Genomic DNA, 14821 nt, shown 5'->3' on the forward strand with positions numbered 1-14821 from the left:
TCCATATTCACCATTTATTCATTCATCATAGCAGCATCGCAACAGCAGAGAGCCAGGGCAGAGCCCTGATCTCCCGCACAGCCTGACGGCGTGGTCGTACTACCTTCACAAGTCATATATCAGTCACCTTTATACTGTAGGATCACATTTGAATACAGTTCTTGGGGTGGGGGTCACCCTGTGGGTGACAAGACACCCCTTCATGTCCTTTGAACATTTGGCAAATGGTAGCCTACTGTCTCTCTATCTGCTTCCTATATCCTGCTCAGAGTGTGATCAGGATGATAAGACAAAGACATGTAAATGACTGTACTTCACAGCTATGCTGAGTGTCCCTGATTGATTAGCAGACGCCAGTGTGTCTGAGTCAACACACCCTTTGAGTCTTACTTTTAGCTTTTAGTACATTTGTTATAATAATAATCTGTTTTTACTTGCATACTGTTTCATAACTATAAGCCATATGGGCTATATACCACACACACAAACAAACAAACAAACACTGTGTATGAATTGTCAGTCTGTCCAGTGACTCAGTGAGGTGTTTAAAGTTCATGCTAACATGCAAGGCCACAACAAACGTATTATGAAATATTGTAATCAAGTATAATTATATTGACTGCCCTACGTCAAACTGTGAATATGACTTTTATAACAGTCAATGACCTGAAGTTGGCAGGGAGATCATCTTTTAGCCAACTGTGTTGCTGTCTGACAGGGTTTAGGGTTTAGGGTTTAGGGTTAAACCACCCTAACCCTAAGTCCGCACAACAACTATGAAGACAATTAAAAACGATGGTGAACTATATAGTTATTGGGTTGAATGGCCCTATAAACTTTCTCAACTTAACAGAACTTTGCACGGTGCAGATTCCAAACAACAATATAGCTGCAAGCAGCGATAATATGGGGCCAGGAGAGAGAAATGATAATTCCTTTAACAGGTCAGTTCATGAAAGTCCTTGCGGTCTTGTTTCCAATGAGTGCCTGTGAGCAATTAGGGGTTAAGAGTCTTGCTCAGGGACAAATTTCATTTCATCGACACATTTGCTGACCTGGCCTGGAATCGTACCTGGGGCAACCAGAGTCTCTGGCTCCCTAACCACTCAGCTATGGCCACCCCTCAGAGAGAGAGAGAGAGAGAGAGAGAGAGAGAGAGAGAGAGAGAGAGAGAGAGAGAGAGAGAGAGAGAGAGAGAGAGAGAGAGAGAGAGAGAGAGAGAGAGAGAGAGAGAGAGAGAGAGAGAGAGAGAGAGAGAGAGAGAGAGAGAGAGATACGGAATAGATTGAAGAGACATAGAGAGAGACGAATGGAATAGATTGAAGAGACAGAGAGAAAGACATGGAAACGGAATAGATTGAAGAGAAAGACATGGAAATGGAATAGATTGAAGAGAGAGAGAGAGCGCCATGGAAACGGAATAGATTGAGTCATGTTTTTTTGCATTTCAACTTAAATGAGTCTGCATCAAGTGAGGCTTGAACCGGCAACCTTACGGTCATGAAGCACTCTTAGGTAGCTGCAACACTACCTATAGTGCTATATCTTTGTCCAGGCTGATATTGTCTGTGGAGGATCACAAACTCTTGCCTTCTGTCATGACCCAAGCCCCTGTTTCACTAACACTAAGATCACTCGTTCACAAACCATTTACCAATGAAGAAATTGTACATCTCCTCAGAACCAAAATTAGTGAAAGTAGCCGATCTACAAGCTCACAAACCATTAAAAGTTGTCAGATTGTACATTGGCTATTTTCACAATGAAGTATGTTATACATTGAAAAAACATACTCTCATTGCTATCTGAAAAGTTGTGAGATTGTAGATCAGCTGTATGTAAAAAACACTCAATTAAGTATTTCATGTTATCTTTAACAATTGCAGATGTATTCATTGATAGTCATGTTGTGTGAAATGCAACTTGGATGAAGTCTGCACCAAGTGAGGCTTGAACTGGTGACCTTCAGGTTGTGGGGCACACATTTAAGCGAGAAGCCACCAACAGACAAGAACCTGTGAAAAAGGAGATCACACAGATCATACAGTTTCACGCAAATAGCTGAAAAATCCTGGGTTTAAGTGTTTTTCAAACTGCTCAAGATTGCGGACAATCTAAGGGCGGTGCTTACTGGTCAACGTGATAGATGTGTTCCTCATTAGTCAAGGCACATGTGTAAGCAGGTCTAATGGCTGTCGGCCAAACGAGGCATGACTTTTGCCTGTTTAAAGTTTCAATTTTCAAAAAATTGCTATAGCGCCCCCGTTTGACCAATTGGAGTAAGATTGGTTTCAGTGATATTTGGAATGGCCCTTTACATTTCTGCAAAGTTTCAAAGAATGGTAAGTCTGCATGTATGTGTTAGGGGCAGATGAATAATTGTCATAAAACTGCAATATTCATTGGCTCATTAAAGCTTCATTTTTTCACTTATGGAAGATATTTTGCAAACGTTTTTTGGTATAGGTCCAAAGTTCATGTGTAAAAAGTTTCGTGCAGATTACTCAAAAATCCCAGGAGGAGATAGGTTTTAACTGTTTTTCATATAATTCAAAATGGTGGGAGATCTAAAGGTCAGAGGTCAAAAGTCAGAGTGTGAAAGTTGTTCAGCATGAGGAGACGCATGTGTGCATCGAAGTTTCATGGCTGTAGGTGAAACAGGGCATGAGTTGTACCTGTTCAAAGTTGTCATTTTCAACTGAGTGTTATAGCGCCACCTTTTGACGAAAGATTGTGAGATTTATTTTTTGATCGTTTTTCATGACCATCTACCATATGGCCGAGTTTCATAAAAAGCGACTGCACGGTTCAGCCAGAACTGGCAAAAACGGCAGAAGAAGAAGAAGAAGAAGAAGAAGAAATGGAATAATGCGAATAACAATATGGGTCCATGCTGGAAGCCTGGCCCCATAATAAAACAGTGGGGTCTTAATGGAAGGGCTTTAGGTGCTGCAGCACAGGGCACCACCATTCTTGAGGCCTTCACAAAGGCTCCTGGGCCTGATAGCACAGTTCAAGCTCCTTCCTTAAGCTAAGGACTAGAATTATACTTATTTCAAATATATTATGAATAAATATTGTGTACAAATAATTTCGTGCAGCACAAAAACATGTATCAGTTGAAATAAAGCACACATTGTGCTTTATTTCAAGCAATAGTTTTCTTCGTATTTTATTACCCATAGTCATAGTGAAATGAAACCTGGCTGAAAAGGAAAATAAAGTATTTATGTATCATTATAGCCTCTTATGCTTTAAGAAGCTCAAAATCAAGCTCTCTGGTAAGCTTGACATACCTGCTTAATCATCTGACCATGGTGATAATTAAGATTCTTTAACGGACTCTGAGATTGAAATAGAAAACTACTCAGTCATCAGAAATGATAGGAACAGACATGGGGGTGGTGTATGCATGTACATAAGGACACTAACTTTATCAGTCGTTCTGACCTGATTCATGTAGCTATTGAAACTGTGTGGGTTGAGATAATTTTTGATAGTGCTAAACATGTGCTGTCAGTACCATACACAGACCTCCTGATCAGAATGATTTCTATGATGTACTTGAGAGGGGGAGGCATGCGTTAATCCGACAGACCTTTTCTCCGACTATGTGGCATCCGCGTGCGGTTAGGGTTAGGGTGCGGGTTTGGTTCGGGTTTAGTATTGGAAACGTCGGAGCGCTGCGCTGTCGGAGGAATGCGCTGTCGGACTAACGTACTGCACCCCTTGAGAGGTGCTTATAGCTAAGGAGGACAGTGCTGAGACAATTCTTATCGGAGACTGAAACACGGACAACCTCCGAAAAGAAGCATCCGTGTTCAGGTCCTTCAGTAGGTTTCGTGATATGCACTCCCTCCATCAGCTAACACATTGTGTGCCAGAGGTTTATTAAAATAGGGTACGTTCAGTGCCAGCATATCTTCCATCCACTTACGTTGATATGTTTCGTCCTGTAGAAGCCCCGACGCGGAAGTGCATGTAAACAAAGCGTGCGTGCGAGACGGCGGAGGGTCCCGACTAACGCCTGGAACAATAATATTTCTAACACGATCCTCCATTGCAGAGCGATTGCGTCTCGAAAAAAGAAGTAGAGATATTAAGCTTTTAGTCAAGGAGATAACATTGGAGCAGCCGACCGGAAGCATTTTTGACATGGATCCACATCCGGCCTCTCCTTCTCAGAGACTCCTTGGATGATTCCAAAGTTTCGTTAGAGCGCCCCACGTGGGAAAAATATATTTTTAAAAAAGGGCCAAAAACGGTCCGGACCGTTTATGGCACATGACGCATGGATTCTCAAAAACGGTCCGGACCGTTTATGGCACTCAATGTGCTAATTACCCAACCCACAAGGGTATGTGTTTCAACTCAAACTACCATAGATCTCATTCTAACAACAGACACAAACAAAATCCTCAAAAGTGGTGTTATCATTTACGGACAAAGTGATCATTACATAATCTTTTGTACCCGGAAAAAACAAAGACCCAAGACCGGTTACCACAAAACAGTCGTGATCAGAGACCTCAAAAACTACAAAAGTGAGGACCAAAAAGCAGAGCCGAACGCAGGGAGCAAGTTAAAGGTTATTTATTCCCAACCATGGTGAAAGTAGGGGTTGGTGGCGTGGAAGTGAGCAGGTAGGCAGGCAGTGGAACAGGTGAGCTGGGTTCTGAAGCAGAGGAGAAGAGTTTGAGTTGCAGATAACACAGGAGCACAACACTAGGAATACTAGGTAACACAAACAGAAGTTCTAGGGGAAACTTGAATTAACGGACCAGTAACTTCCCTTGAAAATACAACTGGCAAGAGTCATGCTACTACTACCATGGGAGGTTGTGCAATGATCCGGTGATGAGTGGAGTGAATAGAAGACCAGGGTTCAAATACCTTGAGGGTTGATGAGTTGATGGCCGGCAAGCCTACGCCCACACAGAGCCACAGTACGCCCACACATAGCCGAAAGAGTGACACTTTACAATATTCTTTGGCTCATGAAGGCTTCACTTTTTTTTTTACATACAAACTTCTCTTTTACTGGGATTTTAGATATTGGTCAATAGAACAAATTGCTAGTATTTTTCAAACTTCTCAAAATGGCGGATAATCTAAGGGAGGAGCTTACTGGTCAAAGTGACTTACTGGTCAGATTTGTTCCTCATGAGTCAAGGCACATGTGTAAACAAGTTCCATGGCTTTAGGCTAAAACGAGGCATGATTTATGCCTGTTCAAAGTTTGCATTTTCAAACAATTGCTATAGTGCCGACCTTTGGCCAACTGGAGTAACATTGGTTTCAGTGACATTTGGAATGACCCTCTACCATACTGCAAAGTTTCATACAAATATGAATCTGCATTTATGTGTTAGGGGCAGAAGAATCATTTTCATAAAACTGTAACTTTCATTGGCTTTCAGAGTTTCGTAAAAACGACTGCACAGTTAGGCCAGAACCCCATAAAACGGCAGAAGAATAATAATAAGTAGAGAAACAAGAGGGGACCATTGCAGTACGTGCTTGGCCCCCTAATAAAACCAACAAATATAAAAGGGGACCTACGCACTACGCGCTTGGCCCCCGAATAATAGGGTGCCTACGCACTACGTGCTTGGCCCCCTAATTAAAATCCATTGCTTACCTTGCTCAGACAAGCCAGTCCATACAGAGGGTGCCATAGGCGTGAATGAACACCAGACATAGGGGATGGGGGTAATCAGTGACTACTCATCTGAGTAATTGGGATCATGGACGCAGAACCCTGATTGGGGACAAGTCAGTTACATATAGTTGGTTTACCTGGGATGATCCCAGTGGGATCCTAGTGTCTTGATGCACTACACTGTCTCTGCATTCTATGAATGTGTTTACCTTGCTTATTGTGAGTCATTGACTGCCAGAGTTAAAACATCGCCTATCGTCCCCTTGCGAGCAAAAACAACGATTTTTGGACCTTTGAAAAATCATGGAATATTCGAGCTATATGATATTAAAAACACATTGTCGGCCCACCCACTGGGAACGACAGGCCTGGGCTGACCCCTTGAGACATCGCACAGGAGTGTGGCACCGGCATCGGTGAAGACTACATCCTGCAACTGAAGCCCTGTGATCGCCGTCGTGTAAGCCTGCACGTCCGGGTCAGGGGCCTGGTCCGCAGCCATGCAGGCATAGTCGAGGCCCAGATGAACGGCCCCAGCGACGGCCCGGGACAGGCAGTCAGCCACGAGGTTGGTCTTGCCAGCGACATGAAGTATTATGTCCGTGGTAAACTCCGAGATGTAGGAGAGGTGACGCTGTTGGCGTCAGCCACCTTGGCCATTGCAAAAGTCAGCGGCCTGTGGTCCACAAAACGGGCGAGCCTCCAGCAGGAACCGGAAGTGACGGACAGCCAAGTAGAGGACTAGGAGCTCCCGATCAAAAGTGCTGTACTTGCGTTCGCTGGGACGCAGCTGTCGACTGAAGAAAGCGAGCGGCTGCCAGGCGCCGCCCACCCACTGCTCGTGCACTGCGCCGACAGCATAGTCCGAAGCATCAGTGGCGATGGGAGCCCCGGGCCACGGGTGAGCCAGCATGGTTGCATCGGCTAGAACAGTCTTGGCAGCCCTGAATGCACTGTCCCTCTCCGGGTACCAGTCCACAGCGTGCTTGGGGGCTTTGCGTGTAAGGGCCTCATACAAGGGCCGCATGGGGGGCAGCTCTGGGCAGGAAACGGTGATAAAATGTTATCATGCCGATGAACTCTAGTAGGGACCTGATCGTGAGTGGCCTAGGAAAGGTCGCGATGGCATCCACCTTCGATGGGAGGGGAACAGCCCCATCTCTGGTGACTCGTGCCCGAAAAAGTCAATGGTCACCGAGTGTCACCGAAAAAGTCACGAGTGGAATGCTGGGAAACGGAGTTTTTCCCCCTGCTTTCTCAATGGATACAGCTTGTCGTTCACAAGGTTTTCCTTTGTGGGGAAGGCTTGTAAGCAGAGACGTTTTTCTCCCTGTTTTGCAAGGAGGACAACCACAGTGTGTCCCACCGAGAGGAATGCTGGGAAACGGAGTCCTTTTCCCTGCTTTGTCAATGGACCCAGGTCGTCATTTACACAGTTTTCCTTTGTGGGGAAGGCTTGTAAACAGGGAATTTTTTCCCCCTGTTTATCACACCATGGCGCCAGCACAGAACTTCTGCTTCACCCCTCCCCCACCCCCCACTGCCCTGCTGCAATCACAAAGACCCCACCCCCCTCCCCCGATCACACCTCCACTCCCCCCTACCCAACCTCCCCCCCACCCCCAACACATCCACCACAGCAGGACAGAGGAAGGTCTGGCAGGCCCCACTGCAGAGACCACGAAACCAGCGGAACAGGTTTTAACCCAAACCCCCCTACCCCACCACCCATCACCCACTCCTCCCCCACCCACTCCTCCCCCACCCACCTCTGAAGCTACAGGAACAAAGCTCAAGGATCCTGACTTTTTCCAGACTGAACAGATGGACACGATTTTCTCCAAAAAAGGTCTACACATCATTCACCTGAATGTGAATAGCCTCAAAAACTCCTCAAAGATGTCTGAACTAAGATCCATGTTTGGAAATGGCAAGGTAGGGGTTCTCTCTTTTTCAGAGACAAAACTGGATGACTCAGTAGATGACTCTGAAATTGAGATAATAGGCTACAATGTCATTAGGAAAGACAGAACTCTTTGTGGAGGGGGGGTTTGCATTTATGTGAGATCTGACATCATTTTCAATGTGTACCCAAATTTGGAGAACAACTCCATGGAATCGGTCTGGATAAAGATCATCTATCCTCACGCTAAACCCCTGATAATTGGCGCAATCTACAGGCCCCCAGATCAAAATGATTTTTATGATTTAATTGAGGAGCACATGTCAATCATTGGAAATTCGGAATTGATCCTAATTGGCGACTACAATACCGATGTACTTCGGAAAGACGCCGCCATATTTAAATCTTTCAGAAAATTCTGTGACATGCATAGCCTCACCCAAATGATAAGAAATATCACGAGGGTAGGCCCCACTTCTCAAACCATCATTGACCTCATTTTGACATCAGACCAGTCAAGGATTCCTTTAAGCGGGGTCATTGAGTGCAGTCTAAGCGACCATAACATCATTTTCTGCACGCGTAAGATTCACAGATCTGTAGTTGACTGTCATAGCACGGTCGGCTGCAGGGCTATGAAAACGTACTCATCAGAGGCGCTCACAACAGCCCTTGAGAAAATTGATTGGTCAAATGTACTCAGTGGCTCCTCGGCCGAGGAGTCTTGGACTGGTTTCAAAACTGCTTTTGTGTCTGTTATTGATAGCCTAGCGCCCAAGAAGGTGGTGAGAGTCAGAGCCCGTACACAACCCTGGATGAAGGGAGACATCCTAAATGCCATCAAACTCAGAAACAAATTGTACTCTGAGTTCAGGAAATGCAAAAATTTGCAACTACTTGAAAGATGCAGAAATCAACGAAATGTAGTAAACAAATTGGTCAAAACTGCCAAAAAGAATTTCTTAAATGAAAGCATTGAGGCAAACAAAAGCCACCCACAAAAGCTGTGGGAAGCGCTACAGAAATTGGGCTGCAACAACAAAATTCAAACCAAAACTACAAACATCTGCATTATTTCAAGTGGCGTGCTCATTACTGACAAGCAAGCGGTAGCGAACTGTTTTAACAGCTTTTTTACCACCATTGCAACCCAGTTGGTAAACAAACTTCCTCAGCATTCAGGTTTGTACGGCTCTGACCACATCCATGCTTACTATGACAAACTAGGGGCTAAAAAAGACTCATTCTCATTCAAACCAGTAAATGCTGATGATGTGCAGAAAAAACTTTTAGCCCTCCAGCCGAACAAGGCCACCGGCCTTGACAATATCCCCACCAGATTCCTCAGAGACGCAGCTACTGCTATTGCCCCCATAGTAGCCCAAATCACAAACCTATCCATCAGCCAGTGTCACGTCCCACAGGATTTCAAATTGGCAAGAGTTATCCCTCTGCATAAAAAAGGAAGCAAATTAGAACCTGGCAACTATAGGCCTGTTTCCATCCTTTGTTCCATCTCAAAGGTTGTAGAGCGAATAATTCAAGAACAAATCAACAGCTACCTCAGCGAGCATAAACTGTTGTTTGAATTCCAATCGGGCTTCAGAACCTCCCATTCCACTGACACATGCCTGCTGTATTTGACCGACTACATCAAACGTGAGGTAGACGCGGGCAAATACTGCGGCATGGTCATGTTGGACCTCCAAAAAGCGTTCGACACTGTAAACCATTCAATTTTACTTGATAAGCTGAGGGCGATTGGTTTTGACTGCACATCACTAAACTGGATGAGATCCTACCTGGAGGGAAGAGAACAAGTGGTTGACATCAACGGAACCATGTCCTCTTCCCTCCCGGTGAGCTGTGGGGTTCCTCAGGGCAGCATTCTAGGGCCGTTACTGTTCCTTTTATACATTAACGACATGAATGCTGCCTGTAACTGCAAATTGTTCCTGTTCGCTGATGACTCGGCACTCCTGATCTCGGGAGAGGACAAGCTGCAAGTTGAGGAGGCGCTCAGCTCCGAACTCTCAAAAATCCGTACTTGGCTCACTGATAACAAACTGTCACTACACCTTGGGAAAACTGAATCCATTCTCTTTGGGACCAAACATTCCCTCAGACAGATGGATGTAAATGATTTCAAGGTCAAAGTCGATGGCACAATTATCTCTAGCAAAGAAGAGATTACCTATTTGGGTTGTATTCTCGACAAATACCTGTCAGGTGAAAGCATGGGGACAAAGGTGGTCAAAATAGTAAACCAGAGAACCAAATTTATGGGCAGAGTTTCCTCTTTTGTCAACCCTCAGGCCCTCAGGACCCTCTCAGGGGCCCTGATTCAACCACATTTTGACTATGCTAGCACCTCCTGGTACTCCAACACCTCAGTGTCACTGAAGACTAAACTTCAAACCTCCCAAAACAAACTGATTCGGCTACTCCTCGGATTGGGGCCCATGACCCACCTTTCTCCCACCCATTTTGCCAGCCTAGGCTGGCTCAGGGTGGAAGACAGGGTTAAACAACTAAAAATGGGACTGGCCTTCAAAATTGTAAATGAAAATTTGCCCGATATGCCCCCTATTCCCGCATATCTGAGTAAATACCTCCAAAAGGTTAGTGACACCCACAGTCACAATACCAGAGGGAGTGCAAACAACAATTTGGTACCACCCACCCATAAAACAAACATGGGCAAATTCTCCTTCTACAGCACTGCCACCCAGGTTTGGAATGGTCTAACCCCATCCCTCAAAAAATGCAGTTCGCTGGGCTCATTTAAAAGAGCCTTAAAAAAATCATTTTTCAGGAGGCCAAAAGAGGAGGTAGTACCATTTTCCCGTTAGACAGCCGACCCCCCCCCCCCCCCCCCCTGTTCTTGTACATATCTTTCCCCCCTTTTTTATTCCATTGGCTGTACATAGTGTTGTATATATATATATATGTATATGTATGTATATATATATATATATATATATATATATATATATATATATAATTTTTTGCTGTTTTATTTTTTATTTCTTTGTGTAATGATATTCGAACTGTGGTGCCACTATATATGTCTATGAATTGAATACCAAGGCCCTCATTGGAAACAAGTCCGCAAGGACTTTTATGAACGGACCTGTTAGACAAAGTATTTTAAATGTAAATGTGTTGTTTTACATTCTTTTGCCTAATAAAATATTCAATCAATCAATCAATGGTCGCCAGGCCGAACTGGCACTTAGCCGTAATGATGATAAGGCCCTGCGTGCTGAGCTGCTCGAACAGAATCCGGAGGTGGGACAGGTGCTCGGCTCTGGAGGTGCTGGCGATGAGGATGTCGTCCAGGTAGACCAGTGGTCTACCTGGATGTCCATGAGGCACTGGAACGCCTGCGCAGCGTTCTTATGCGAAGAAACTCAAACAGTCCGAAAGGAGTAATCACAGGACCTGGTGGTATCCACATACAAGAACCTTGGAAAAAATGACCTTCACAGCCAAGTGGGCAGAAAGATTCTGGATGTGCGAGACCAGATAACGATCCAGCGTAGTCGCCTCGTTACGACGGTGGTAATCGCCACACAGGCACCACCCACCGCCAGGCTTTGAGACCATATGAAGAGGGGAAGCACATGGGCTGCTGGAGCGGCGAATGATGCCGAGGCATCATCAGACTCGAAGTCTGCTTTGGCGATGGTAAGCTTGGCAGGGTCCAGACGTCGAGCCCGAGCATAGACCGGAGAACATGCAGTGGCTAAGTGGTGCTCCACACCATGCTTGGCTGTGGTCGAAGAGAAGGTGGGTTGCATGAGGGCCGGGAACTCTGCGAGGAGCTGGGGGAACTCATCCGTGGCGGAGAGCATGTTGGACAGTCTGACAGAATTGTGCACCTGAGTCACACAGGAACTGCCGGCCGGAGATTGTGTCCTGAATGAAAAGCAGCCTGCCAGTACGGCCGGCACACAGGGCCACTACTGTGTGCCGGCGCTGGCGTTTCCCGGAACGCCAAAAGAACACACCAGTCGGCACTGCTTGGCAGTGGGGCGAAACCTTGTGTGGTAAAAGCAAAAACCAGTGTCCCGCCCCTGGCGTGGGGCTGTTGCCGCGACAGCGACCGTCAGTCTGTCTCTCTTTCACACAGTGGTTCTTCAAACATTTGCAAATCAGAGTGCACAAATGGAACCAAATGGACCTGATTCAATCAGGTTCTCAACCTTTTCAGGCCGTGACCCCCCAAAATAATCATATTTGAACTGGGGACCCCCATTTGGTTTGACTCAGTTCCACAGATAAATATTGTGAAAATAGCAGATCTACAAGCTCACAACGCCTCGCGACGCGAGGCGTTGTGAGCTTGTAGACGGTACCAATACTCTATGTTGTATTTTGGGTCTTGATTGATCAAAACATGTAAACAGCACGGAGGTAAGGTACATTATTTAGGCTAAAAGGATAACACAAAAAAAGGTCTTGGGGACTTGTTTCCATTGTGGCTCAGGTCCTATGTATTCAATTCATCAACAGAGCATAATATAGAATATTAACACATTAATACATGTCATCAAACAAATACAAATAGCTATATTTGCAGAGGAAAAAAAGGAAACGGCAACAGTGTCTGACCCCTCATTTCAATGAGAATTAATATCTAACTCCCCTTGTAATTTTATGATACTTTTTCTTTCAAGCCAGTTTTGAAAGAAACTAGTGATTCACATCCATTAATGGATGATGTCAGAGCATTCCACATTATCTTGACAGAGTAGTAGAATGAGAATTGACCCATGGACTAAGAGTTTCTGTAACTACGCCTCCTGAAAGTCATCAACGGAAGCTGATCTGTTTATTTAACAATAACAATATTTTTTAAATATCTCCAATTTCTGCTAAGCTGCAAGCTAGATAGGCATTGACATATGTCATTTATAGTAGGACTTATTTATGCGACTGCACATGCTAAAAAGAAATGTTTGAGGGAGGGGGGCATCCGTTTTACAATCTTCACATGTTTCACAAACATCGGGAACTATTTGTATGGGTTGTGACTAAATATCCTACTTCAAGCAACCATCTTTTCAGATTGAATTTAAAAGATGGAAATGTAGCACAATCCCTTATACGCAGAGGAAGGCCATTCCATGCTACACAACCCTGTACTGAGAGGACATTTTGACCGAATGTTGTTTGCAGGTGCAGCACTTCGCAATCCCCTCGAGTGGTGCTAATTCCCCTATCAGGCTTCCTTTTAATGAATTCACTTTGGGGGGGGCACAGACCATGTAGGGTCTTGTATATGACCCCAACCTGTTTTTTTTGTTTTTAAAGTTATCAAAGCTAAAACAAATTAGCCTCCAGAGGATGTTACAATGATGATATGAGTGAGGCTTCCTGTCAAACACTTTGAGCGCACTCTTGTAGAGCTGTTCAATGGGTTTTAGAATCGTCACACCTGTGCAAGACCAGTTTGTAAAACAGTATTCAATGTGTGATAGGATCATACAGTGAAGATACGATCTGGCAGCACCGACTGTCAGGAAGGGTCTAATTTGTTTAAAATTTTGAAGGTTGAATTTAATCGTATTTGTGACTTTCTTCACATGTTTTTTAAAAGTTAGGGTTGAGTCTAATATGACTCCGAGGAACTTTGGGAACCACTGCTGTATGCAACTTTGTCATGTTAAGGTATTATATTCATAAACAAATTGGAGCTTTGAAAAGGTTTTCAGTGTCGACTATTTAAATGTCTTATCAATGCTTATTTCAATAGTGGTTCAAACCAGCATGAGTAGAGCAGAGAAAGCAGCAGCAGTCATACTCAACATGTATTCATTGTTTTCATGTCATAAACCTGTAACAAGTGGACATTTTATAACCAAGACAATGACAGATATGGAGATGGACTGAACATTTCACTCTGGATCAGAATCGTCTTTATTGTCAATCACAGGTTTACAAGTGGGTGAAAGTATCATTATTAATATTATTATTATTAGTTGCTGTAAACGCTATTACTGCAAATACAGGTATGCAGTTCCTCAAGCAGATAGCTACTTTACAGTAGGTGGAAAAACAACACCAAATGTTAACATACAGGCTTCAAACTATAATGTGTTTAAAATTAGTCTATGGTAGGAGGCTTGTTTCTTTTGGGTTATTGTTTTTGCAAAAATGTAAACAACTAGTCCCTACTCCAATATCTAGGTATGAATTCACTGACATTTTTGTTGCCAGACCCAAGGGGTCATGAGGCTTTGTATCTGTTTTCTCCATACATGGGCATGCCCTCTTTGCCCTTAGGCCCCAGCCATAAAAGTCTGTCCCCCTTTCATCCATACATGGGCATACACAAGCTGACACGTCATGTGAAGTCCGGCTTAGCCTGGGTCTGGCAGAACCAGGTCTCCTGGTCTTGTTTACTCCTTTTCTTTCCATTTTAGTTATTATGCCAATGAATTCCTCCCCACACACATGTGTCTGTGTTGTCATTGCTGTTGTATCCTACTGACTCCCCTACCAGTGAGGAGCCCCAGGAGGACGTAAAGCCTTCGTCCTACTCCTCCCGCCCAACACTCCCCACTGACAGATGCCCCCCCCCCAGCCTGTAGGAGTACATACAGTGATGAATACCACCCTCCCCACCCAGCTTCTCTCCCCCGCACACGGTCCAGTTGTGTTCGTATAATAGATGCTCGACAAAGTCGGATGCCTTTTCATTTACCAGTCAGTGAAATTTAAAAACAAAACAAAAGCAGAAATATTATGCAGCATTAATCATTTTTTAGTCATTGAAATGTTAATACATAATGTATAGATGCTGAATCAATACAACCACAGATCTTTGAAGCATTACTTTGATCTTGAAATACATGACTTATATCCAAATCTGCACTGTCACTTACAAGTTATGCTAGTTTCTCATATCAATGAATGAGGCACCCTGCTGATTTCTATCTAAGCCTGTGTGTGTATCTCTGACCCTCTGACCTCACTGTCCTGACTAAATGAAGCTGAAATGCTATAAAACAATCATCTTTAAGGCTTTCAGTTTCTCTGATGATAATGGATCGGTCTATAGACTTCATCAACAGGATACTACATATCCTCAGGGCCGGCCGCTGCTATAAGCAATATAAGCGGTCGCTTGGGGCCACAACAACTAGGGGGGCCAAAAAAAAAAGGTTTTACTTTCATATTGTAATTATGCCATGTGATCCTATCCATTAACTAGCGTTATTATTTTAGTGTGCAATAAAAAAAATGAC

At 44.3% G+C, this 14821-nt stretch overlaps 1 protein-coding gene across 1 annotated transcript in view; it reads left to right on the top strand.

Annotated features, from left to right (window-relative positions):
- Nucleotides 1-14821, top strand: part of LOC311054858 (interferon-induced protein 44-like) — a gene marked incomplete at its 5' end in the record, with an annotated part of 203507 nt that overhangs the window by 14913 nt on the left and 173773 nt on the right. The gene's annotated exons all lie outside the window — the stretch shown is intronic.

This window comes from Gymnoscopelus microlampas (assembly GCF_963454915.1).
Source record: "Gymnoscopelus microlampas genome assembly, chromosome: 11".
Lineage (NCBI taxonomy): Eukaryota > Metazoa > Chordata > Actinopteri > Myctophiformes > Myctophidae > Gymnoscopelus > Gymnoscopelus microlampas.